The following is a 24,974-nucleotide window of genomic DNA, read 5'->3' as shown; positions in this document are numbered from 1 at the left end:
TTTCGTTTTAGAATGTTTCCAAATATTTACATTCATGGCCCCCAGCCCTACATTGATACAGGTGAAAGTCGTTTTCCAATAGCTGTTATTGTTCCAGACATATTTTGGGTGGACAAGATAGCTGGGAAACCCTGTATATAAATGTACATTAGTGTAACTGGTGTGCCAGGAGGGTGCTATAAACATTCTGGCTTGAGATGGCTAATTTGTAAATGTTGGTCGTGATCCTCGCTTCATGTGATTTTATGAAGTTATGCGAAGTGTCAGCAAGTATTAGTAGAGAACTCTCGATGACATAGTGGGGCAATCCAGGAGGTAATGACAATTAGACTTCAGCAAATGCAAGAAATCTATGTGACAACAAAAAAATACCTCTTAACGATGTTAAAGCCACTTCACCAACATAATCACCTGCATTATACAAGCATTGGTTATATTTTTTCTCGAGCTTTAGAATTTCCTGTGTCATAGTCTCCTTGTGCCAGCTCCTTAATCCAGTTGTTCGTTGCATTCTTTACCATGCCATTACTTCCAAAACATTTTCCATCCAGGAACACTCTAAACTCTTTGAAAAGGTGCCTTGTACAATTTAGTTTCTTACTTGATTCTTCAAACCATGTAAGTCAAGTAGCTGACGTTTGAATCAAGTTTCGTCAGGCACATTAATTCGTCGCTTGCTGAACAATTCACACCAATTCGTCAGATTTGTTTCATTCAGACTGTATCACCATAGGTGACAGACAGCCATACCCTCTACTATCTGTCAGCAGCCAATGAGATTAGTCTTCTTCCAAACAATTAGCCATTAGTAATACTGGACAGTGATAATCAAAACAAGAGGCTAATGGAAAGCGCAGAGGATGTATTTCTTTTAGTAGATGAGAAACTCAAATCAACAGGGACAAAAAAGCTTCATGTGATACTGTTTTTGACAAGTCAGTTTAATAGGATTCTTCCATCAAACACCAGATTCGCCCCTGAGTACATCTGATTTCCTAATCATGCTGTCATTGGAAGGGAATTTAATCATCCAACAATGTAATCTGAAATGCAAAAGCCCCAAGATAAGAACTTGGGAAAAATGAGATCTGAATAGACTTAAGGATGGTATCGTTAGATCGAGATGCGTGGAATTAAAAAAAAAAAACAGTTAATGAACAACACCAGAAATGTAGAAGAAAGAGAGGGGGGGGGGGGTGTCGAAGAAAGAAGAAAGTCTTTGAAATGCAACATCCTACGAGCAGCAAATGAAGTAGTTGGGAGGCAGAAGACAAAGCATAAAAAAGAATGGCTTACAGAAAGCATAATAACAAAAAGACTAAACAACAATTCATGGAGGACCAATGTAAAGAGGTGAATGAAATGATCGAGGTAGAAAAGCTGGAATCTGCTTAGAAATCATTTAAACAGTTTTTTGGAAGCAGACAAATAAAATGCAGTGGAATCCAGAATGAAGATGGAATAATATTATATGAGCAGAAAGATATACTAGAAGGGTGGAAACAATACATTTAAAAACTGTATACAGGAATTAATGAAGACTTGGAACATCGGAACTTCACTGAGGCTTTTTGCAGATGATGCTGTGGTATATCGAGAGGTTGTAACAATGGAAAATTGTACTGAAATGCAGGAGGATCTGCAGCGAATTGACCCATGGTGCAGGGAATGGCAATTGAATCTCAGTGTAGACAAGTGTAATGTGCTGCGAATACATAGAAAGAAAGATCCCTTATCATTTAGCTACAATATAGCAGGTCGGTAACTGGAAGCAGTTAATTCCATAAATTATCTGGGAGTAGGCATCAGGAGTGATTTAAAATGGAATGACCATATAAAGTTGGTTGTCGGTAAAGCAGATGCCAGACTGAGATTCATTGGAAGAATCGTAAGGAAATGCAATCCGAAAACAAAGGAAGTAGGTTACAGTACGCTTGTTCGCCCACTGCCTGAATACTGCTCATCGGTGTGGGATCCGTACCAGATAGGTTTGATAGAAGAGACAGAGAAGATCCAACGGAGAGCAGTGCACTTTGCAGGATCATTTAGTAATCGCAAAAGCGTTACGAAGATTATATATAAACTCCAGTAGAAGAGCCTGCAGGAGAGACGCTCAGTAGCTCAGTAGGGGCTTTTGTTGAAGTTTAGAGAACATACCTTCACCGAGGAGTCAAGCAGTATATTGCTCTCTCCTATGTATATCTCGTGAAGAGACCAAGAGAATAAAATCAGAGAGATTACAGCCCACACAGAGGCATAGCGACAATCTTTCTTTCCACGAACAATACGAGACTGGAATAGAAGGGAGAACCATTAGAGGTACTCAAGGTACCCTCTGCCACACACCGTCAGGTGGCTTGCGGAGTATGGATGTAGATGTAGAGAATGATGAGATCAATCTGTAAGAAGAGGGGAATGTATGTTGTGCATTGAGTTCAACCTTGCAGTCAGGCAGCGTTCCATCTCATACTAGTTATATATAAAACAGGGGAGCTCCCGACAGACTTTAAAAAATGTATCACAGTGTCAATACCAAAGAAAGCATCTGCAAACTGATGTGAACAGTGTGGGACCCTCAGTTTGGTAACATATGTTTGAAAGATTTTTGACCTGTATTATTCATGACCAGTTTGGCTTTAGAAGAGGTATAGGCACATGAGAACATGAGAAGCAATACTTAGCTTAAAGACCAAAGATGGGTCTAGATACACATATTGCCCTCATCAACTTATAAAAGCATTCAACGGGGTAGACTGGTGAGATCTTTTTAAGGTGTTGAGAGAGACTGGCAAAGCATGACAGAAGAGTAATGCAGAGACTGTATAGAGAAGATGTGACTGTGATAAGATGTAAGAACATCAAGCTGCCACTATCAGACAGGGTGTATGACTGGGCTACCCACTTTCTCCTGTCTTGTTCAGTAGATACATCCAGAGAGCAGTAGGTGATGTTAGGTGACATACGAGGAATTAAAGTTCATGGAAGGAAAATAGACAAGCCGACATTTGCTGATGATACCACAGTGTTAAGTGAAGACACAGAATAGTTAGAAGTGATGCTGGTGCGGATGGAAATTACCCTCAGATCTTCCCATAATATGAAAATTAATGTAGGTAAAACAAAAATCTTAGTGGTGAGCAGACAAAACACTGTTACCCCGTGCTCACCTAACAATGAGCAACTGTGACCTTTGAATCTTGTGTGTACCAAGGGAGTAAAATTACTTCAGATGGAAGGTCAAGGAAGGATATCGTAAGCCAGATCCACCAGGCGAAAGCTGCTTTTAACAAGAGAAGAAAGCTTTTCATGTCCATCAGCATAGACAAACATCTCAGGGAAAACCTCATGAAGATGTTTCTTTGTGTTGTGCTGCTGTACAGAAGTGAAACATGGACAGTCTGAGAAGCAGAAAAACATAAAACAACAGTGTTCGAGATGTAGTGCTGCAGCAGAATATTCGAAATTTCCTGGGTAGACAAGACATCAAACAAAGGGGTGCTCCACATAGTAGAGGAAGAGAAGCCTTGTCTCCTGAAGATAATTTCATAGGGAAGGTGGGTCAACCATCTGCTAAGACATTATAGTATCGCTAAAAGTATCATTGAAGGGACAGCGGAAGGAAAAAAATAAGAGGCGGACCCAGACAAGAATACATCAACCAGATGAAGGAGGATAACAGCACCACCACCTATACTGCTCTCAAGAGGAAGGTTGAAGACAGAAATGAATGGGAAACTGCTGTTTACAAACCTGGTGGTTGAATGCGTATGGAGAAGAGGAGGTGAACATGACAAAACATGAAACAAAGCAGTACTAAATGATTTCTCTGCGAACTTAAAGCAGTTGGTTCAACAAAAAGGAGGCCTGGTCTCTCTGAAGAAGCCCACATTGAAACTAAAAGGAGGCCTGGTCTCTCTGAAGCAGCCCACATTGAAACTGATATCAGTGACCATGAGAAAGTTGCATTACATTTCACGGCGAACTGGCCCAAAAAAGTATAAAATGCAGGAAAGTATAGGAAAAACATCAAGCGAAAATGAATAAACTAATCTTAATACCATTCTCTTTATACTGTTCAAAATATGAAATTAAAACAATTTAAATGTAAAAAATCTGAAAAATTTTTTTTGTTTCTTTCTAACGGCAATTGCTCTACTTGTCTCTCCACAGCACACAAAGCATCAAATGCGTTAATATCACACACAAAGAATTTCTAGCTTTCACAACCGACGGTTGCTTCTTCAGGAAAGAGGGAAGGAGAGGGAAAGACGAAAGGATGTGGGTTTTAAGGGAGAGGGTAAGGAGTCATTCCAATCCCGGGAGCGGAAAGACTTCCCTTAGGGGGCAAAAAGGACAGGTGTACACTCGCGCTTGCGCACACACACACACATATCCATCCGCACATACACATACACAAACACAAGCAGACATTTGTAAAGGCAAAGAGTTCGGGCAGAGATGTCAGTCGAGGCGGAATTACAGAGGCAAAGAAGTTGTTGAAAGACAGGTGAGGTATGAGCGGCGGCAACTTGAAATTAGCGGAGGTTGAGGCCTGGCGGATATCGAGAAGAGAGGATATACTGAAGGGCGAGTTCCCATCTCCAGAGTTCAGATAGGTTGGTGTTGGTGGGAAGTATCCAGATAACCCGGACGGTGTAACACTGTGCCAAGATGTGCTGGCCGTGCACCAAGGCATGTTTAGCCACAGGGTGATCATCATTACCAACAAACAATGCCTGCCTGAGTCCATTCATGCGAATGGACAGTTTGTTGCTGGTTATTCCCACATAGAAAGCGTCACAGTGTAGGCAGGTCAGTTGGTAAATAACGTGGGTGCTTTCACACGTGGCTCTTCCTTTGATGTGTACACCTTCCGGGTTACAGGACTGGAGTAGGTGGTGGTGGGAGGGTGCATAGGACAGGTTTTACACCGGGGGCGGTTACAAGGGTAGGAGTCAGAGGGTAGGGAAGGTGGTTTGGGGATTTCATAGGGATGAACCAAGAAGTTACGAAGGTTAGGTGGACGGCGGAAAGACACTCTTGGTGGAGTGGGGAGGATTTCATGACGGATGGATCTCATTTCAGGGCAGGATTTTAGGAAGTCGTATCCCTGCTGGAGAGCCACATTCAGAGTCTGATCCAGTCCCGGGAAGTATCCTGTCACAAGTGGGGCACTTTTAGGGTTCTTCTGTGAGAGGTTCTGGGTTTGAGGGGATGAGGAAGTGGCTCTGGTTATTTGCTTCTGTACCAGGTCGGGAGGGTATCGGCGGATATCGAGAAGAGAGGATATACTGAAAGGCGAGTTCCCATCTCCGGAGTTCGGATAGGTTGGTGTTGGTGGGAAGTATCCAGATAACCCGGACGGTGTAACACTGTGCCAAGATGTGCTGGCCATGCACCAAGGCATGTTTAGCCACAGGGTGATCCTCATTACCAACAAACACTGTCTGCCTGTGTCCATTCATGTGAATGGACAGTTTGTTGCTGGTCATTCCCACATAGAAAGCGTCACAGTGTAGGCAGGTCAGTTGGTAAATCACTTGGGTGCTTTCACACGTGGCTCTTCCTTTGATCGTGTACATCTTCCGGGTTACAGGACTGGAATTTCTCACTTCCAGCCTTGCCTCTCAATCTTTCTTGAAAAACCTTAATCCTACTCCCAACATCACCACAGCCGAAGCCCAGGCTATCCGTGATCTGAAAGCTGACCGATCCATCATCATTCTTCCGGCTGACAAGGGTTCCACGACCGTGGTACTTGATCGTCGGGAGTATGTGGCTGAGGGACTGCGTCAGCTTTCAGACAACTCTACATACAAAGTTTGCCAAGGTAATCCCATTCCTGATGTCCAGGCGGAGCTTCAAGGAATCCTCAGAACCTTAGGCCCCCTACAAAACCTTTCACCTGACTCCATCAAACTCCTCACCCCACCGACACCTCGCACTCCTACCTTCTACCTACTTCCTAAAATTCACAAACCCAAACATCCTGGCCGCCCCATTGTAGCTGGTTACCAAGCCCCCACAGAACGTATCTCTGCCTACGTAGATCAACACCTTCAACCCATTACATGCAGTCTCCCATCCTTCATCAAAGACACCAACCACTTTCTCGAACGCCTGGAATCCGTACCCAGTCTGTTACCCCCGGAAACCATCCTTGTAACCATTGATGCCACTTCCCTATACACGAATATCCCGCACGTCCAGGGCCTCGCTGCAATGGAGCACTTTCTTTCACGCCGATCACCTGCCACCCTACCTAAAACATCTTTCCTCGTCACCTTAGCCAGCTTCATCCTGACCCACAACTTCTTCACTTTTGAAGGCCAGACATACCAACAATTAAAGGGAACAGCCATGGGTACCAGGATGGCCCCCTCGTATGCCAACCTATTTATGGGTCGCTTAGAGGAAGCCTTCTTGGTTACCCAAGCCTGCCAACCCAAAGTTTGGTACAGATTTATTGATGACATCTTCATGATCTGGACTCACAGTGAAGAACAACTCCAGAATTTCCTCTCCAACCTCAACTCCTTTGGTTCCATCAGATTCACCTGGTCCTACTCCAAATCCCATGCCACTTTCCTAGACGTTGACCTCCATCTGTCCAATGGCCAGCTGCACACATCCGTCCACATCAAACCCACCAACAAGCAACAGTACCTCCATTATGACAGCTGCCACCCATTCCATATCAAACGGTCCCTTCCCTACAGCCTAGGCCTTCGTGGCAAACGAATCTGCTCCAGTCCTGAATCCCTCGACCATTACACCGACAACCTGAAAACAGCTTTCGCATCCCGCAACTACCCTCCCAACCTGGTACAGAAGCAGATAACCAGAGCCACTTCCTCATCCCCTCAAACCCAGAATCTCTCACAGAAGAACCCCAAAAGTGCCCCACTTGTGACAGAATACTTCCCGGGACTGGATCAGACCTTGAATGTGGCTCTCCAGCAGGGATACGACTTCCTAAAATCCTGCCCCGAAATGAGGTCCATCCTTCATGAAATCCTCCCCACTCCACCAAGAGTGTCTTGCCGCCGTCCACCTAACCTTCGTAACCTCTTGGTTCATCCCTATGAAATCCCCAAACCACCTTCCCTACCCTCTGGCTCCTACCCTTGCAGTCGCCCCCGGTGTAAAATCTGTCCTATGCACCCTCCCACCACCACCTACTCCAGTCCTGTAACCCGGAAGGTGTACACGATCAAAGGGAGAGTCACGTGTGAAAGCACCCACGTGATTTACCAATTGACCTGCCTGCACTGTGACGCTTTCTATGTGGGAATGACCAGCAACAAACTGTCCATTCGCATGAATGGACACAGGCAGACAGTGTTTGTTGGTAATGAGGATCACCCTGTGGCTAAACATGCCTTGATGCACGGCCAGCACATCTTGGCACAGTGTTACACCGTCCGAGTTATCTGGATACTTCCCACCAACACCAACCTATCCGAACTCCGGAGATGGGAACTCGCCCTTCAGTATATCCTCTCTTCTCGATATCCGCCAGGCCTCAACCTCGGCTAATTTCAAGTTGCCGCCGCTCATACCTCACCTGTCTTTCAACAACTTCTCTGCCTCTGTACTTCCGCCTCGACTGACATCTCTGCCCTTACTCTTTGCCTTTAAATATGTCTGCTTGTGTCTGTGTATGTGCGGATGGATATGTGTGTGTGTGTGTGTGTGTGTGTGTGTGTGTGTGTGTGTGTGAGTGTACACCTGTCCTTTTTTTCCCCTAAGGGAAGTCTTTCCGCTCTCGGGATTGGAATGACTCCTTACCCTCTCCCTAAAACCCACATCCTTTCATTTTTCCCTCTCCTTCCCTCTTTCCTGACGAAGCAACTGCCAGTTGCAAAAGCTCGTAATTCTGTGTGTGTGTGTTTGTGTGTTTTGTTCATGTGCCTGTCTGCCGGCGCTTTCCCGCTTGGTAAGTCTTGGAATCTTTGTTTTTAATATATATATATATATGAGAGAGAGAGAGAGAGAGAGAGAGAAACTTCCACATGGGAAAAATATATTAAAAACAAAGATTCCAAGACTTACCAATAGGGAAAGTGCCAGTAGATAGGCACAATAAATAAAACACACACACAGAATTTCGAGCTTTCGCAACCGGCGGCTGCTTCGTCAGGAAAGAGGGAAGGAAAAGGAAAGATGAAAGGATGTGGGTTTTTTGGGAGAGGGTGAGGAGTCATTCCAATCCCGGGAGCGGAAAGACTTGACTTAGGGGGGAAAAAAAGGATAGGTATACACCAGCGCGCGCGCGCACACACACACACACACACACACACACACACACACACACACACACACCCATCCATCCATACATACACAGACACAAGCAGACATGTTTCTTCCACAGAGGACATTTGCTGTCTTTTCTGGTCATTTCATTCGTTGTTACTGATTAAGCTATTTCAGAAAGTGATTTTTACACTAGTGTTTGTTTGATTATTATTACCAGTACTGTACTACTTTTTGTTGCGTTCAAAGAAGCAGTCCAGTGGCGCATTTTGTTTCAGAATTCATAATTAAATATGCAGTAATCACTTTTAGTGTTTAAGGAGTGGAAGACTTTTTGCCTAGTTCTTTTTGTGACATTGTCATGATTCGGAACATCTGTCGACTGTCTTCTGTTTTCAGTTCTGGCATTCTAAAATGATGTGACGGAATGACTCTAGTAGCGTCCTTCATTCTGTTCATTGCATTGTGTTAAAACAACTTTATTTTAATTTCAGTCATTTATACAAGCAAACACTGCTTTCGGAGATGACTGTCTCTCTAATGGGCTTTCATGAAGTGGTTCCACGTGAAACATGCTAATCTGTTGTATATGTGCAGTTTTAGGTTGGTATGATCTGATGTCAGATGTAAACAGTCCTCCTCAAGATGCTCTGTAACATGACAATTTCTGCCTTCTTTCTCACACAGGACATCCTTGTGGGCAACAACCTGTAGATTTCATGGTTATTGTTCTCTGTTTATGAAGACTGCCAACTTAAGTGTTTTAGCCAACGCAGTATTATGTTACAAGTTTTATTTACCAGAATTTTAAAATGGTTATCAACAATAAGTCTTACATTAAAACACGACTATCTTTTTAACGTGGTTTCAGGAAAGGCTTTTACTTCCTTTACATCATTGAACATTATCGGAACGAAAAAGGAAACCCCGTGCATGTGCTGGTGTGTGTTAGGTCTCTGCCACTGCCTTCGTGTTTATCATGACGGCAGTGGCTGAGTGCTAACAAACCAAATGGAAGTTTCCTTCTTTATTTCGATCATGTCCAGTCGTGAAAATTACAACAAATGGAACATTTAATGCAATGCTATATTGGCTTCAACACTGAAGTTGGCAGTCTTCGTAAAAAGAGAACAATAGGTGCGGAATCTACAGCTTATTGCCGAGAAAGTCACTCTGTTCAGGGACGTCCTAAGTGAGAAAGATTGTGGAAATTCTCATCATATTATGGAGCATCTGGAGGAGGAATGTGTATGTCTGACATGAAGTGGTACCAATCTAAGACTGCATGCCTAGTACAGATTAGCATATTTCACATGGAAGGAACAACAATTCATGAAAGCCCTTTATGGAAATGGCTGTATTCAAAAAATGGTGTTTATTTGCATAAATGGCTGTGAAAATAAATTAAAGCTGTTGTAGTACAACACAGTGAGCAGAAGGAAGGTTGCTACTAGGATCATTATCATCACATTGTGATCATCATTAAGGCAGTGACCCAGCGTACTTTCTCCCCCCTTTCTGAACACCGTGAACCTATAATATAGGTGGCCGTGACCCAAACATGCCAACAATTAAAAATCTTGGTTACCCCGCTAATGCTACTTTAGATGATCAATAACTTATGCATATAGTCTGTGTTTCCTGCCTTTGGGTTGGGTTGTTTGAGGGAAGAGACCAAGCTGCAAGGTTATCGGTCTCATTGAATTAGGGAAGGACGAGGAAGGAAGTCGACTGTGCCCTTTCAAAGGCACCATCCCGGCATTTGCCAGGAGTGATTTAGGGAAATCACGGAAAACCAAAATCAGGATGGCCGAACGTGGGATTGAACCGTTGTCCTCCTGAATGTGAGTCCATTGTGCTAACCACTGCGCCACCTCGCTCAGTTTCCTGCTTTGTTCCCAGGCTGATTTTGAGCAGGAGCATGGTGCACTTCTTGCAGAAATCCGCTTGAAAATCAATGTTAAAGGTTGTGATAACACCAAGGAAAATGTAAAATGTGGGAAATGTTGTAACATGGAATCATTAATGACAGGAAAGCATTCTGTTGGGACCGATAAAAATGAATGTAAACTGCGTAAACGTAAAAGCAGTGTTTGACTGTAAATAGGTAGTAGCAGTTCCATACCTTAAGGAAGAATCCCAAACATTCACTCTGGGGAGAACTTAAAGGAACTGTGGCTCAGGTTAAAAAGAACAGTTGTCCAAGCACTGGCTAGCTATATATGTAGCAAAACAGTTCATGATGGGTACTCTCATTGTATACAGTCTCTAAAGAAACAACTACTACAGCTTAGCAGGTGTAAAATGAAGCATAGGACGAGAGAGAGAGAGAGAGAGAGAGAGAGAGAGAGAGAGAGAGAGAGAGATAGATAGATGTGCTAAATGAAAAGTGTTTGGCTTTCTAAAGGGCAGTGGGTGTAGCCTTTAATGGCTAATGTAGCAGAATCTTTGAAAGACCTATAATAAAACCAAAAGAAAATTCTGGACAAATGTTAAACCTGATAGTGCCACCAAAGTTAGTGTCTAGACCCTAACGGGTGACACCGAACCAAAATTGAGAGTGGCAAAGCAAAAGCAGAAATGCTGAACTTTGTTGTCAAATATTTCTATACCAAGGGAAATCCAAGAAAACTGCCCAACTGCCCCAGTTTAATTGTTGCACCATTCCAAAGCAGAGTACTATTGATATTATGTCATTTGCTGTTAAAAGCAGCTGAAATTGCTAAAACTAAACAAGATACCATGGCCTGCTAAAGATTACGTCAGATTTTAGAAAAAAATTGCAGTTGAGTTAGTCCCTCTCTTAACCATAATATACTTTAGATCCCTTGGGGGGGAAAAGGGGGGGGGGGGCGAGCTTTGTGGTTGGATGAAAGTGAAGGTTACACCAGTCATCGAGGAGGGTAGTAGAAATGACCTGCAAAACTGTTATCCAATATCATTAACATCCCTAAGTTGTAGAACCTTAGAACATATTCTGAACTCAAATGTAACCTTGAACAGAATGACCTCCTCTATACCAACAATCATGAATTCCAAGAACATTGATCTTGTGAAATCCAACTTAAATTTTCTCCCATGATATTCTGAAAGCCGATGGATCAAGGAAATCAAGTGAATGGAGTATGCATTTAACTTGGAATTACACTATCACTTATTAACAAAAGTATAATCATATGGGTATCAGTCGAAATTCGTGACTGGATTGAGGATTTTTTGGTAGGGAGGAAATCGCGTGATATCTTTGATTGATATAAACAGATGCAGAAGTAATCTCAGGTTTACCCCAGGAAAGAGTGCTGCACATTTAGTTTACTGATTTGGCAGTCTATATTAGTAAACTAAATGTGCAGCACTCTTTCCTGGGGTATACCTGAGATGGCAGACTATATTAATAGTAAATCATAGCTAACACTTGGTTCAAGAATCATCAGAGAAGGTTCTATACATGGAAGTATCCTGGAGATACTAAAAGGTATCGGATAGATTATATAATGGTAAGACAGAGATTTAGGCACCAGGTTTTAAATTGTAAGACATTTCCAGGGGCAGATGTGGACTCTGACCACAATCTATTGGTTATGAACTGTAGATTAAAACTGAAGAAACTGCAAAAAGGTGGGAATTTAAGGAGATGGGACCTGGATAAACTGACTAAACCAGAGGTTGTCCAGAGTTTCAGGGAGAGCATAAGGGAACAATTGACAAGAATGGGGGAACGAAATAAATTAGAAGAAGAATGGGTAGCTTTGAGGGATGAAGTAGTGAAGGCAGCAGAGGATCAAGTAGGTGAAAAGACGAGGGCTAGTAGAAATCCTTGGGTGACAGAAGAAATATTGAATTTAATTGATGAAAGGAGAAAATATAAAAATGCAGTAAATGAAGCAGGCAAAAAGGAATACAAACATCTAAAAAATGAGATCGACAGAATTGAATTTAATTGACGAAAGGAGAAAATATAAAAATGCAGTAAATGAAGCAGGCAAAAAGGAATACAAACATCTCAAAAATGAGATCGACAGAAAGTGCAAAATGGCTAAGCAGGCATGGCTAGAGGACAAATGTAAGGATGTAGAGGCTTATCTCACTAGAGGTAAGATAGATAATGCCTACAGGAAAATTAAAGAGACCTTTGGAGAAAAGAGAACCACTTGTATGAATATCAAGAGCTCAGATGGAAACCCAGTTCTATGCAAAGAAGGGAAAGCAGGGAGGTGGAAAGAGTATATAGATGGTCTATACAAGGGCGATGTACTTGAGGACAGTATTATGGAAATGGAAGAGGATGTAGATGAAGATGAAATGGGAGATATGATACTGCGTGAAGAGTTTGACAGAGCACTGAAAGACCTGAGTCGAAGCAAGGCCCCGGGAGTAGACAACATTCCATTAGAACTACTGACAGCCTTGGGAGAGCCAGTCCTGATAAAACTCTACCATCTGGTGAGCCATATGTATGAGACAGGCAAAATACCCTCAGACTTCAAGAAGAATATAATAATTCCAATCCCAAAGAAAGCAGGCGTTGACAGATGTGAAAATTACCGAACTATCAGTTTAATAAGTCACGGCTGCCAAATACTAACGTGAATTCTTTACAGACGAATGGAAAAACTGGTAGAAGCCGACCTTGGGAAAGATCAGTTTGGATTCAGTAGAAATATGGGGACACGTGAGGTAATGCTGACCCTACGACTTATTTTAGAAGCTAGATTAAGAAAAGGCAAACCTACGTTTCTAGCATTTGTAGACTTAGAGAAAGCTTTTGACAATGTTGACTGGAATACTCTCTTTCAAATTCTGAAGGTGGCAGGGGTAAAATACAGGGAGCGAAAGGCTATTTACAATTTGTACAGAAACCAGATGGCAGTCATAAGAGTCGAGGGGCATGAAAGGGAAGCAGTGGTTGGGAAAGGAGTGAGACAGGATTGTAGCCTCTCCCCGATGTTATTCAATCTGTATATTGAGCAAGCAGTAAAGGCAACAAAGAAAAATTTTGAGTAGGTATTAAAATTCATGGAGAAGAAATAAAAACTTTGAGGTTCGCCGATGACATTGTAATTCTGTCAGAGACAGCAAAGGACTTGGAGTAGCAGTTGAACGGAATGGATGGTGTCTTGAAAGGAGGACATAAAATTAACGTCAATAAAAGCAAAACGAGGATAATGGAATGTAATCGAATTAAGTTGGGTGATACTGACGGAATTAGATTAGGAAATTTTGGGAACAAAATAACTGATGATTGTCGAAGTAGAGAGGATATAAAATGTAGACTGGCAATGGCAAGGAAAGCGTTTCTGAAGAAGAGAGAAATTTGTTAACATTGGGTGTAGATTTAAGTGTCAGGAAGTCCTTTCTGAAAGTATTTGTAGGAGTGTAGCCATGTATGGAAGTGAAACGATAAATAGTTTAGACAAGAAGAGAATAGAAGCTTTCGAAATGTGGTGCTACAGAAGAATGCTGAAGATTAGATGGGTAGATCACATAACGAATGAGGAGGTACTGAATAGAATTGGCGAGAAGAGGAGTTTGTGGCACAACTTGACAAGAAGAAGGGACCGGTTGGTAGGACATGTTCTGAGGCATCAAGGGATCACAAATTTAGTATTGGATGGCAGCGTGGAGGGTAAAAATCATAGAGGTAGACAAAGAGATGAATACACTAAGCAGATTCAGAAGGATGTAGGTCGCAGTAGTACTGGGAGATGAAGAAGCTTGCACAGGATAGAGTAGTGTGGAGAGCTGCATCAAACCAGTCTCAGGACTGAAGACCACAACAACAACAACAACAACAACATTAATACTAACCTCAGATTTTTTGCAGTGATGTGGTTATACATAACTGAAGCTCTATCTGAAAAAAGCTGCTCAAATATTTAATCGGATCTAGATAAGTATACAGAGTGGTGTAAAGATTGGCAGCAAGCTTTAAATGTTCAGTAATGTAAAATTATGCACTTGTGAGTCACTATTGGAATTGGTTAATTCATGCAAATACCAGGGTGTAACAATTTGTGGGGATATGAAATGGAATGATCACCAAAGTTTAGTTGTAGGTAAAACAGCTGGCAGATGGTTTCATAGGACGGATGTTGGGAAAATCTAGTCAGTTGACAAATGAGATTGCGTTAGCCTTTGACTGCTATGGTCAAGTTAACTCGTGATCTGCCGCTTACCAGCTGCTGATGATTTTTACATCCGGCCTCTGGGTTTTCCTTAAGTGCTGTTAATGTGTTTACACAACTGGTTTTGCCAACCCTCTCACTGCTGTGGACATATTACTTCTACATCTCTGTGAATAACTTTCAAGTATTTATCATGTAACATATGTGCCTCTTTGAATGCTGTCATTTGCAAACAAACCTCATTTCAATACTTTGAACCATTTACGAAGTATGATGATTGTTATGACCACATGATTTCCGATGCGCAGGTGCGGAACTTGGCATGTCCTGTGTGACCATCCACTGGTTATAAAGATCAATATTTTCTAAATAAAATTTCAATACCTTTTCTACATTTCATACACAGCGGTGCATAGCTAAAATCAACTGTACGCAAAATCTACGCAATGTGTTTTTATCTGTACAAACACTTTAATGTTCTGTGCAATGTTTTGCTTAATTTGATGTGCCACAGTAACTATGTTGAATAATGAAAAGCAATTTAGTCCTTGAGTGAATATATCAGGCTGGAGATGTGCAAAAATAATTTTTTTCATCAAATAGTTCTTTTTTAAAATCAGATGGTAAATATTTCATAGTGGCCGGAATGTCATCCCTCAGCAGGTAGGTAGCAGTATTAGACAAGCGAAATAGTGATGACAAAGCCAAACTCAGCACAGAACGCAGAGAGCACATCTGTAGCAGTCTAAAGGGCCAATGAAACACTTGTCCTGGAATAATGCTCAGTTGTGTGGGATTCATACCAAATAGGACTAACAGTGCATACTGAAAATATACGAGGAAGGGAAACATAAATGATCCAAAGTTTGACTTGCAGATGTGTGTCTCGGAAATATTCAAAAATGCTGAAAGCTGCCAGTAACTAACCTCTGAAAGCCTACATACATAGTCCCAAGAACAAGTGTTGAGTAAGCAGTCTGGCAACACACTATGATCCTGTACATATAACTCTATAGGGACATCTAACGACAAGTTTAAGTTGATTACAGAGTGCACTGAGGCATTTAAGCAGTTATTTCCCTCACATCCTGTATATGAATGGAATAGGTTGAAACCTTAATGTGTAGTGCATTATGTAGTACCTTCTCCTATGCACTTCATAGTTGTTTTCAAAGTGTGGATGTAGATGTAACTGCTGCTCTACAGACTGCAACATAGCCATATTTAGGTGGTGATCAATTTTTATTCATTGTTGTTAACAGCAATGCTGTGTGAAGTTTGAGGCTTTCTGATGCTGTTGCCTATAGGAATTTTGAAATACCAGTAATCCATTAGCAAAATGCATATATAGACCTGCAGACCATTGACACTACGTACAGGGACTGGTATTTGATCCTCAACAAAGTAAATGCGACATTTAGCAAATAAATAGACAGAAAGGTCCATTAGTGTTTGATTACTGTGTTGGCAATAAATCAGTGTAAACAATTGTAAGATACCTAAGAGTAACTGTTGACACAAACTAGACGGGAATGGCTCCCTATCGCTAGTTTTATGAAAAGCAGATACCAGCCTGAGATTGGTGGGAAGAAGGAAATGTAATTCATCCTTCAGAAGTGGCATACAAAACACACATTTGAGTGATTGTTGAGCATTACTTATTAGTAATGGATTGTTAGAAGGTAGAATTAATAGAAGAGGGAAAGAAGATCCAAAAAGGAGCAGCACATTTCATCGTGGTGACGGGATTATTGCAGTGCTTACCATACTGCATTGGTAGACACAGCAAGGTAGACATTATGCATCAAGGAAAAATTTACATTTAAAATTCAGAAGAGTGATGCAACACATTGCTTCCTCTAACATATATCTCGTGAAATGACCTCTACAGGAAAAACAAGAAATTAGAGGTCTTACAGAGTTTTACGTGTAGTTGTGATTCTCACACACCTTTCACAAATGGAACAAGATAGGGGAAATCATAGTGATACCAAAAGCACTCTCCACTGCACATCATGAGGTGGCTTGCAGAGTATAGATGTAGATGTTTTCTGATGTCAAGCCAACAATTTGGGTAAAACTGTATGGTCTGTTAACCATGTAGCTGTAATCAAATGATACTTGCCTGTACATATTTCACTTGTCTGCCCACTGTTGCCATTCATGAACACAATAGCTGAAGTGTGACAGGCTAACACACCCACTTCCTGAGGACCGATCTTTATTCCCATTTCAATCCCCTGGTACTGATATTCCACCTCCTAATGTCAATCTCTCTGTGGGCACATACGGGCACTTACTTTCACTTTAGCCTGTTGTTTAGTCGCCCTTCATTTACTGGCTTAATACTGAACTTTCGGGCCATATACAAGAGAGTGCTGCTTGGTCTGGGCATAAGTTTATACTCAGCAATCTTAATCACTTGATTGCTGATACACTGTTTAATGTATTGTTAGAGTTTAGCTTTCGGATGATGTCTTCCTTCAGAGATCACAAGTACAGGGTGTGCAGTTGTATGGATTATATTGTACCAGCATTGTAGTCTAACTGGGGGCCACAATTGAACTGCCCTGCTGGTACAGTATGATAAGCTGGGACATTGTAGCCATACGAGTGTGTGGGCGCCCACGCGCGCGCGCGCGCCCACACACACACACACACACACACACACACACACACACACACACACACACACACGGCTACAATGTCCCAGCTATTATTATATGAGAGCTGATAAAAAGAAAACACAGATTTTTTTTAAATGTTTATTGCTCTACTTGAATTCACTTTTTATATCGTGTCTGCCAGTGCTGAAACACATGGTGGAAATATATCAGGCTGGAGATGTGCAAAAATAATTTTTTTTCACCAAATAGTTCTTTTTTAAAATCAGATGGTAAATATTTCATAGTGGACGGAATGTCATCCCTCAGCAGGTAGGTAGCAGGTTCTTAAGAGTCTCCTCACTTTTCTTGAGGACTGCAGAGTTCTCAAATTGAGTGCCACAAAACTTTGCCTTTATTGACTGGGTGGGATCACAGGGTGCATGATCAGGGTTATGAAGCAGATACAGTACTTGTATGCAGACTATTATCTCACTTAAAACATGCACACGGCACCAGATAGGGCCAAAGTCTAACAAGTTCTGTAAACCAGGTGTGCACAGGATCAATTGCAACGACTGTGACCGTTACTATGTTGGTGAGACAGGTCGATATCTTCATGTATGTTTCAGGAAGCATTACTACTCTCAAAATAAAACAGCTTTTGGCTCGCATATTCCTATTGCAGGAAATTAACCTTCATGGGTTCGTTCTAGACTGAGTCACATACACACCCGCACAGGCGGTCGTTTGACCGCCTTACGTTTTCCAACACTCTCTTGGGATTTTCTTTTTTTAAAGTCCAAATTTCCAAAAAATGTTGACATAGGAATTCTCACAGAATATTTCAAGCACATTTTTGATCAAAAACGTTTATTCATCAATAAACTATACAAAGGTATATGAAAAGGACATTTTTCTAATTTGATGTTTTGATAATGTATACTATAAAACTTAGGAGTAGATTGTCGGCTATCTTAGCATGTCACAAAATAATTTAATTTTGGTGTACAAAAGATATTTTTGGTTGAAAATTACAAACTAAATATCACAAACATTTATGTGAGAACAATATCTCTAATCAGTCAATATCCATTTCATCTTCATTGTGGGGCTGGCGACAGCTATTGGATTGGACAGTGATATTGAATGTTGTAGGCATATTTTTTTTCCACAATCATCACATTCTCGCTTCGTTTTTATGTTTTTTTGAGCCACACAAATAACATATACCTATCTCAGTTGGAACTGGTACCACTCTATTAATTATATCCTTCTCTATGTTCTTTACTAAAAACACTAACAAATCTTTTGGTACATGCTTCAATTTAGCTCTTTCCATCAGGTTTTCGCTCATCAGCTTCAAAGCTAACTCGTGTAAGAATAGCCTGCTCGTTATATCTTTTTCAGTAACTGTGTTGAATTGAAAAATTCATAACGAATTTATTCCTGCTAAGTGCAGTAAGCGGAAAAATATAAATGCAGGTCACCTTTGCATCTTTCTTGATGTGGAAATTCGAGAGCATTGACAGTATCAACTCCACCTTTGGTTGAATTATAGTTGGTGATTTGTACAGGCTGTATGGTAACTTCATCAATGGCGTGCGTACCATGCGTGGTTGAGAGGACTGCTAGAGCTTTCCTTTTTTTGTAATCATTGAAATTAGAGTTTTATCATCTTTACATCTGAACATGTAGTCTCCTAGCACTGCATTTCTGTTTAATGTCATGACTTTGGGGGAATTTCTTTTTTATTTTTTCTCATTGTATCTAAAAAAAATTAACCCTTTACTAACAAGGTATTCAGCCAAAGGGTAACTTGAAAAATAATTATCGGTTGTTATGTTTCTATTTGTCCCTTCTATACATTCAACCAATGTAGTCACCAAGTCATGTGGTTTGATGGACAGTAGGTTACGGCCTGGAATTTGTTTTCCGCAGTACACTTCTAAATTATGTGTGTAAAAAATTTGTGTACCGCACAATGCATATATTTTTAATCCAAATTTGGCTGGTTTTTAGACTGGATAGTACTGGATAAATGAACAGCGTCCTCTACATGTGACCAACATCTCATCAACAGTAACAAATTCCCCTAAACTGAATGGTCTTTGTTTGCAACAAAAGAATATAACACTTCTCAGATACAAGCTAGTTTGTCCATTGCTTGACATAACAACCTCGTGCTGAGCTCATAAAATCTCAGAGCCCATAGCAAAAATATAAATAGATTTAAGCTGAAATTGGCTCGCAAAATTGGCACGGTTTCCCCCTTTCACTGCAGTCACAAACAAAGCACCAAATAATGCTCTATTTCAGCCATTGTTGTTGGCCTATAATCCCTATTGCGTACCTCCAAGTTATTGCTTCCTTCGGCCAGGGTTTGACGTGCCAGTTTTGTCCTTTCAATATAAATATTTGTGTATCTTACAATCCGTTCTACTATTTTGGGAGTTGTTATACACTGAAAACATTTCAACATAGTTTTACATTGTCTAGCTTGTCCTCTGGGGCCTGGTAATGTGTTGATTCTATACACACACTCTGCTTTGCTTCCTCCGTATCCAGTTCATCCAAAATTCGATGTATGTCATCAGACGTAAGGCATCCTCAGTCCCTTTAAAAAATAATAATAATTGTTACTTTTCACAGCAGAAAGTTCTGTGCAAAATCGGGAAGAAAAATAGTACTTATGAAATGAAAAATTTATGTAAAGCAATGCACAGACATTAGGGTATGGAAGAAGTCCATAAAAGTGAGAAATTGTAGAGGAATGACAAAAATAAATACTTACATTCTGAAGTAGCCGAGTTGGAAAAAAATCACGTAAACGCTCGCAAGGCGGTGAACTGACTGTACTTTCTGTGTTGTATGTGCTCGTAAGGTGGTCAAATGACCGGTCGACCTTTTGAGACTTGTACTACTGAGAGGCAGAGAGGAGTGATTTCAGTTAACTTTGGTCAGGATCAATCACAGCTAGAGAATACATGGCTGTCCCCTTTTTATCTTTGTGGAGTTAGTGTGGCGAGAAATTGTGAGGAGGTGGTCACCTCACCACCCGCGACAGTGTGTGAAGGTTGTCAAGGGTTAGAAATATTACTTTATGCGCCAAAGGTAAGAAAACTTAATTTTCTTGAAGAATTAGAGATTTATTTCAGCATTAAGAAGGCCCCAAGTAAGATTTTGAATGAAGAGAAAGAGTTCAGCCAGAATTATTTCTTCAGTTTCTTCGATGCCATGTTATAGAGGAAGGGGGTCATCGCTAATCTGTGACAGCACGTCTTCCAGCCTGGGCTGCCATCTGCCATATAGCTGTGCATGCCTCCAGCACTGCTAGCAGAACTCCTATTTCACATGAGGCGATGCCCATCACCATCAGCTGTTGCATCATCTTGACCAATATTGTACCTTTCATTGTTAAATTCTATGATGAACACTACTGCGGCCCCTGCTGTTTATAGCCTCTAGACCATTTGGGTGCACTGCATTTTATTTATATTACTTCACTTGATTAATGATGATATGACCTACAGTTTAAATGTATATTTTCATTTTATTGATGATGATTCGATCTTGGATCATTTTTATTATTACCATGCACTACTACATAAGGCATATGCTAGACATAATTTTAGTCGTCTTTACTATCTTCCTTTGCAGTACACATACAATACAGTTGTGTCAATCTTTGTAAATACAAGCGCTGCCACGCCTTCCTATCACCCGTGTTAGCTACCCCGGTTGGCCATTAGGAGCCCTTGCATAATCCAGTTCTTTTTGACATGTCTTGTCAGAATGGTAGGTGTGCAGTATTTTCATATTATCCTTCAATTCATACATATTTCATAAAAAATGACTATGTTTCAAGGAATGGTATTTCCTTTTCATTTTAAGAATGTTGATTACATAGCTTTATTACAAAATTACGAAGAACTTTATGGTTTATACGTTTACAGCTATGGATCACCTAACAGTTGTTGGAACTGTTGGATATACTGTTCTGACAATAACTGTTATACTACTGCAAGTAATGATCTTTTGATCTAGCTTCTACTCATGCAACTGGACAATTTCCTGTATGACCGTCAACCTGCGAAATTACCATGTGTTATTCATATTTGTAGTGCTACGCTTTACTTGATGTTTTCATCAATTGACTCTCACCTATGATCTATCTTTAACATAAGGCATATTGCCAGTTAGCTATATAAGGCAGCTTCCCTCTCTTGTAGTTTTTAACTTCATTACAGTGTTATTTTTATGGTTTTAAAATTGGTTTGGCTTCGGCACAAGCTTCTGGGATTTCATTCACAAATTAATGCCAATTACATATGACTGCTTCCTACAAATGGCTTGTTGCCAGTTCAGGGCATAATACAGATCTCTGCCTTGTAATTTTAACTTTATGTCGTTATTATCTTCATATTTAAAATCCAGTTGGATATGGAGAACGCCTTTTGAGATTTCCAGTCTCCAGTTCTTTCGATAGGTCTACACCTTGGCTTGCTTGTGGTGATGTTTTCAGCTACATATTGTTGTTATTTTGGTACTTACGAGTGCAGGTTGCATGACTACAGCTAATGATGCTTTCCAATGTATGACCGCCTTCTCATATTTTGAATGGTATGTTACATTATAACTATTAACGTAGTTTGTAAATAAAATAGAAAGAAACTTCCACATGGGAAAAATATATTAAAAACAAAGATTCCAAGACTTACCAAGTGGGAAAGTGCCGGCAGACAGGCACAATGAACAAAACACACACACACACACACACACACACACACACACACACACACACACAATTACTAGCTTTCGCAACCGATGGTTGCTTCTTCAGGAAGGAGAGGGAAAGACGAAAGGATGTGGGTTTTAAGGGAGAGGATAAGGAGTCATTCCAATCCCGGGAGCGGAAAGACTTCCCTTAGGGGAAAAAAAAAGGACAACATCCTTTCGTCTTTCCCTCTCCTTCCTGAAGAAGCAACCATCGGTTGCGAAAGCTAGTAATTCTGTGTGTGTGTTTGTGTGTTTTGTTCATTGTGCCTGTCTGCCAGCGCTTTCCCGCTTGTTAAGTCTTGGAATCTTTGTTTTTAATATATTAACGTAGTTTGTACTACACAGTTAAATGGATTTGTCCAATGTTCACTTTTACTTGTAGTATTGGTTCCTCATTATTTTTGCTCGGATGTTAGTGTTTTTCTATTTTACTTGATTGAACATAATTTTCTTAGGCTATGTTTCCTACATGTGTTACAGACCTGAAGAAGGTTGCAGATAGCAACCGAAACTAGTTATTGAACTTTGTGATAGGAAAATTGCGAGCTAGGCATTAAAAGTATTTACTTTGAAAATATTGTTTATTTTTGTAGAAGAAGTTAATAAAGAGACCAGAGATATCCATGTAAGAATGGATCACATAGACTGAAATGGCCTCATGTATTTTGAAGTGATATTAACTAGTAATGTGTGAAAAGTAATAATTTCAGAGGAATGGGAGAGGAAAAGTAGTAAAAGGACAGGTATGTGAAAAGCCTTCAGTCTCTGCTCAGTTGAATTTTCACCAAATGGGGTGGAAGGAGTTGCTGAATCTGACTGGAAATATTGGGACTGACGGGTCCTTAATGTTATGTTGGTTAGAGATAAGGTTTTGCACATTGTTGTCATCAAATATGCATTACCCAGCTGGTGTGTGGTATGTGATCCAGAGTATTGTAGTGAAGAACAATTTCGAGTCACACTTGAAAAAGTGTGATAGAAAAATTTGCCAAGATTGTTCCTTTCTCTTGCAAACACCTTCTGTTTTATCTCTGTTAATAAGACTCCTATTAGTAAAAAAATGTTACGTATAAACTACAAAATCCTTGCCTTAATGGAAAATGTGTCTTTTTTTCCAGAACTATGAGGTGCCATTATTTTGTCCAATTAAAGAGACAACTGCTGTAAGGCTGTTTCGAGTTGGAATGTTTGTACAATCAATCTGCCAGTTACCATTACCAGTGGTGCTCAAGATTCATTGAATGTGATGCGTGTATGTATTCATACAGCCATTATAATTTGGTTGTTTTAAGTCTATTGAGGGATTTTACTGTGCCCTTGATTGTTGTGATATTTGGTTCCTCAATGAGGAGCGGATTGTGTGGCCATAATTTGATAGCCTGTGTGTTTTTACATATTTTCATGTTTTGCATTGTTGGAAGTGTTATGTTGCAAGATACTTGCAGAGTATTTTTACAAATCTTTGAGCAAGACTGTTTTTTCGAGTAATCTATCATTCTGTTGAGTAAACATAATTGCGTGTTGCAATCACATAATGTTTAAAGTGATTGTTTGTCAATTGTATATAGTTTTTGTACGTTCATATTTTTTTCTATATGATGTATTTCTAATAAAAAAAAAAGAAACACAAATTTTCTTTGTATTTTTTCTCTGGCTCTCTCATACTAGTATCAATTACCTGACAAAGAGAAGTTAGGCACCCAGAAGACGTGGTTAGATGTCAATAATTCTGTACACTATTGGTATGTAAGTAAATCATCAGAGTTGCAGTTTTCTGTAGCAAGTAGAACAGCCACCAGAGAGCATTAGTATTCATCTCGTTACCAGGTCTGGTAGGATATACAGGGAGTCACTAGAGGAATGGTGTACATTCAGTGATATGACAGGAACACTCATTTGAAGCAAACTACTTCATATGGACATAATGCTATATTCCGAATGATTTCCAAGATGCAAAACCTGTAATGCCACATTTGTAAGTTTTTCTTGACGCTACATTAATTTTCCTACAAAAAATATCCTATTCATTTTTTCTCTAGGACTAGTAGCTTGCATGAAAAAAATATTGAAAATCTTGTACAATGTGCTGCAACTGTAGCTTAGGTAGTTTTTGTAAGCCAGTTTGCATTTTCCCGACTTGCTTGTGTTGACATCCTCTACACTACTGGGGTAACTATCTTGGAAACCATTCAGAATAGGGCAATATGTCAGTGCAAAGGTTTTTGCTTCAGATGATCTTTCCTCCTGGGACACCCTATATGAGGAACATGTACATCAACGTATGTTGAGTAATCACTTTGAAGGACACGAAGATGCTGCATACTCATGAAAGTATTATCATCACCTGTCGGAGAGTTTGAAAGGTGTCTCAAATGGGTGTTCAATTGGCCAATTAGTTGAACTGCACAATTTCCAGATTTGTGGACGATTTGGATGTGACAGTGCCCCTACTTAGGACAGCAGGGGAACTTCGGCAGGCGTACACGTCGTCATATTTCCAGTCAATCTCATCTGACCACCATGACCCCACACATCCAAACACATTGTAACCTCTTCACATCCGCACCTGCTGCCTGAGAACAAATAACGGATTCCCTGCAACATACTGTGTCATCCTGCATCATTCGGTGGAGACTTAACAGCAGCATTACTAGGATATTGCTGTCATACGTGTAGGCTACCATCAACACCACAACACGGACAACTTCATTTGCTCTCATACTGTGAGCAGAAAGTGTGGACTACTGATGAATAGTGTTACATTGTATTTAGTAGTGAATCACGCTTCTGCACTACCCAGACGACCATCATCAGCGAATATGGTTGTGACCTGGGGAAAGGTCCCACTCTTCAGATTTTTTTGAAGAGGCACTGTGGTGTTACTCCTGGCATCATAGCGGGGTAGGGGGGAGGGAGGGGCCATTGGTATATTAAAGGTCATGGCTGATAGTGATTGAAGGATCACTGACAGCATAACAGTACATCATGGACATCCCGTGTCCTTGTGTTACTCTCATGTGGCAGTATCAAAGTGCTATTTTTTCAACTGGACAGTGCTCATCCCACACGTGGCATGTGTCTTCATGACCTGTCTGCCTGATGTTGAGGTACTCCCATAGCTAGCAAGGTCCTCAGATCTGTCTCCAATAGAGCGTGTGGGACCAGCTCAGAGAGTACCAGTATCAAATATATCACGGAGCAGTTACAACAG

The 24,974-nt window shown here is 40.7% G+C and overlaps 1 protein-coding gene across 7 annotated transcripts in view; it reads left to right on the top strand.

Moving 5' to 3' along the window:
• Positions 1-23,395, top strand: part of LOC126272103 (cellular tumor antigen p53-like) — an 86,857-nt gene extending 63,462 nt beyond the window's left edge. For 5 of the 7 annotated variants that reach the window (XM_049974692.1, XM_049974690.1, XM_049974688.1 and 2 more), the window contains exon 9: positions 22,882-23,383. The gene's annotated coding sequence lies outside the window, so the exon portion shown is untranslated. Of the gene's footprint in view, positions 1-22,881 lie in introns of all 7 variants that reach the window. The other 2 variants (XM_049974689.1, XM_049974687.1) reach the window with 2 other exon arrangements.
• The last annotated feature ends 1,579 nt before the right edge of the window (positions 23,396-24,974 follow it).

This window comes from Schistocerca gregaria, chromosome 5, assembly GCF_023897955.1.
Source record: "Schistocerca gregaria isolate iqSchGreg1 chromosome 5, iqSchGreg1.2, whole genome shotgun sequence".
Classification (NCBI taxonomy): Eukaryota; Metazoa; Arthropoda; class Insecta; order Orthoptera; family Acrididae; genus Schistocerca; species Schistocerca gregaria.
Note: the sequence above shows the minus strand (reverse complement) of the source record. Positions and strands in the feature narration are given on the sequence as shown.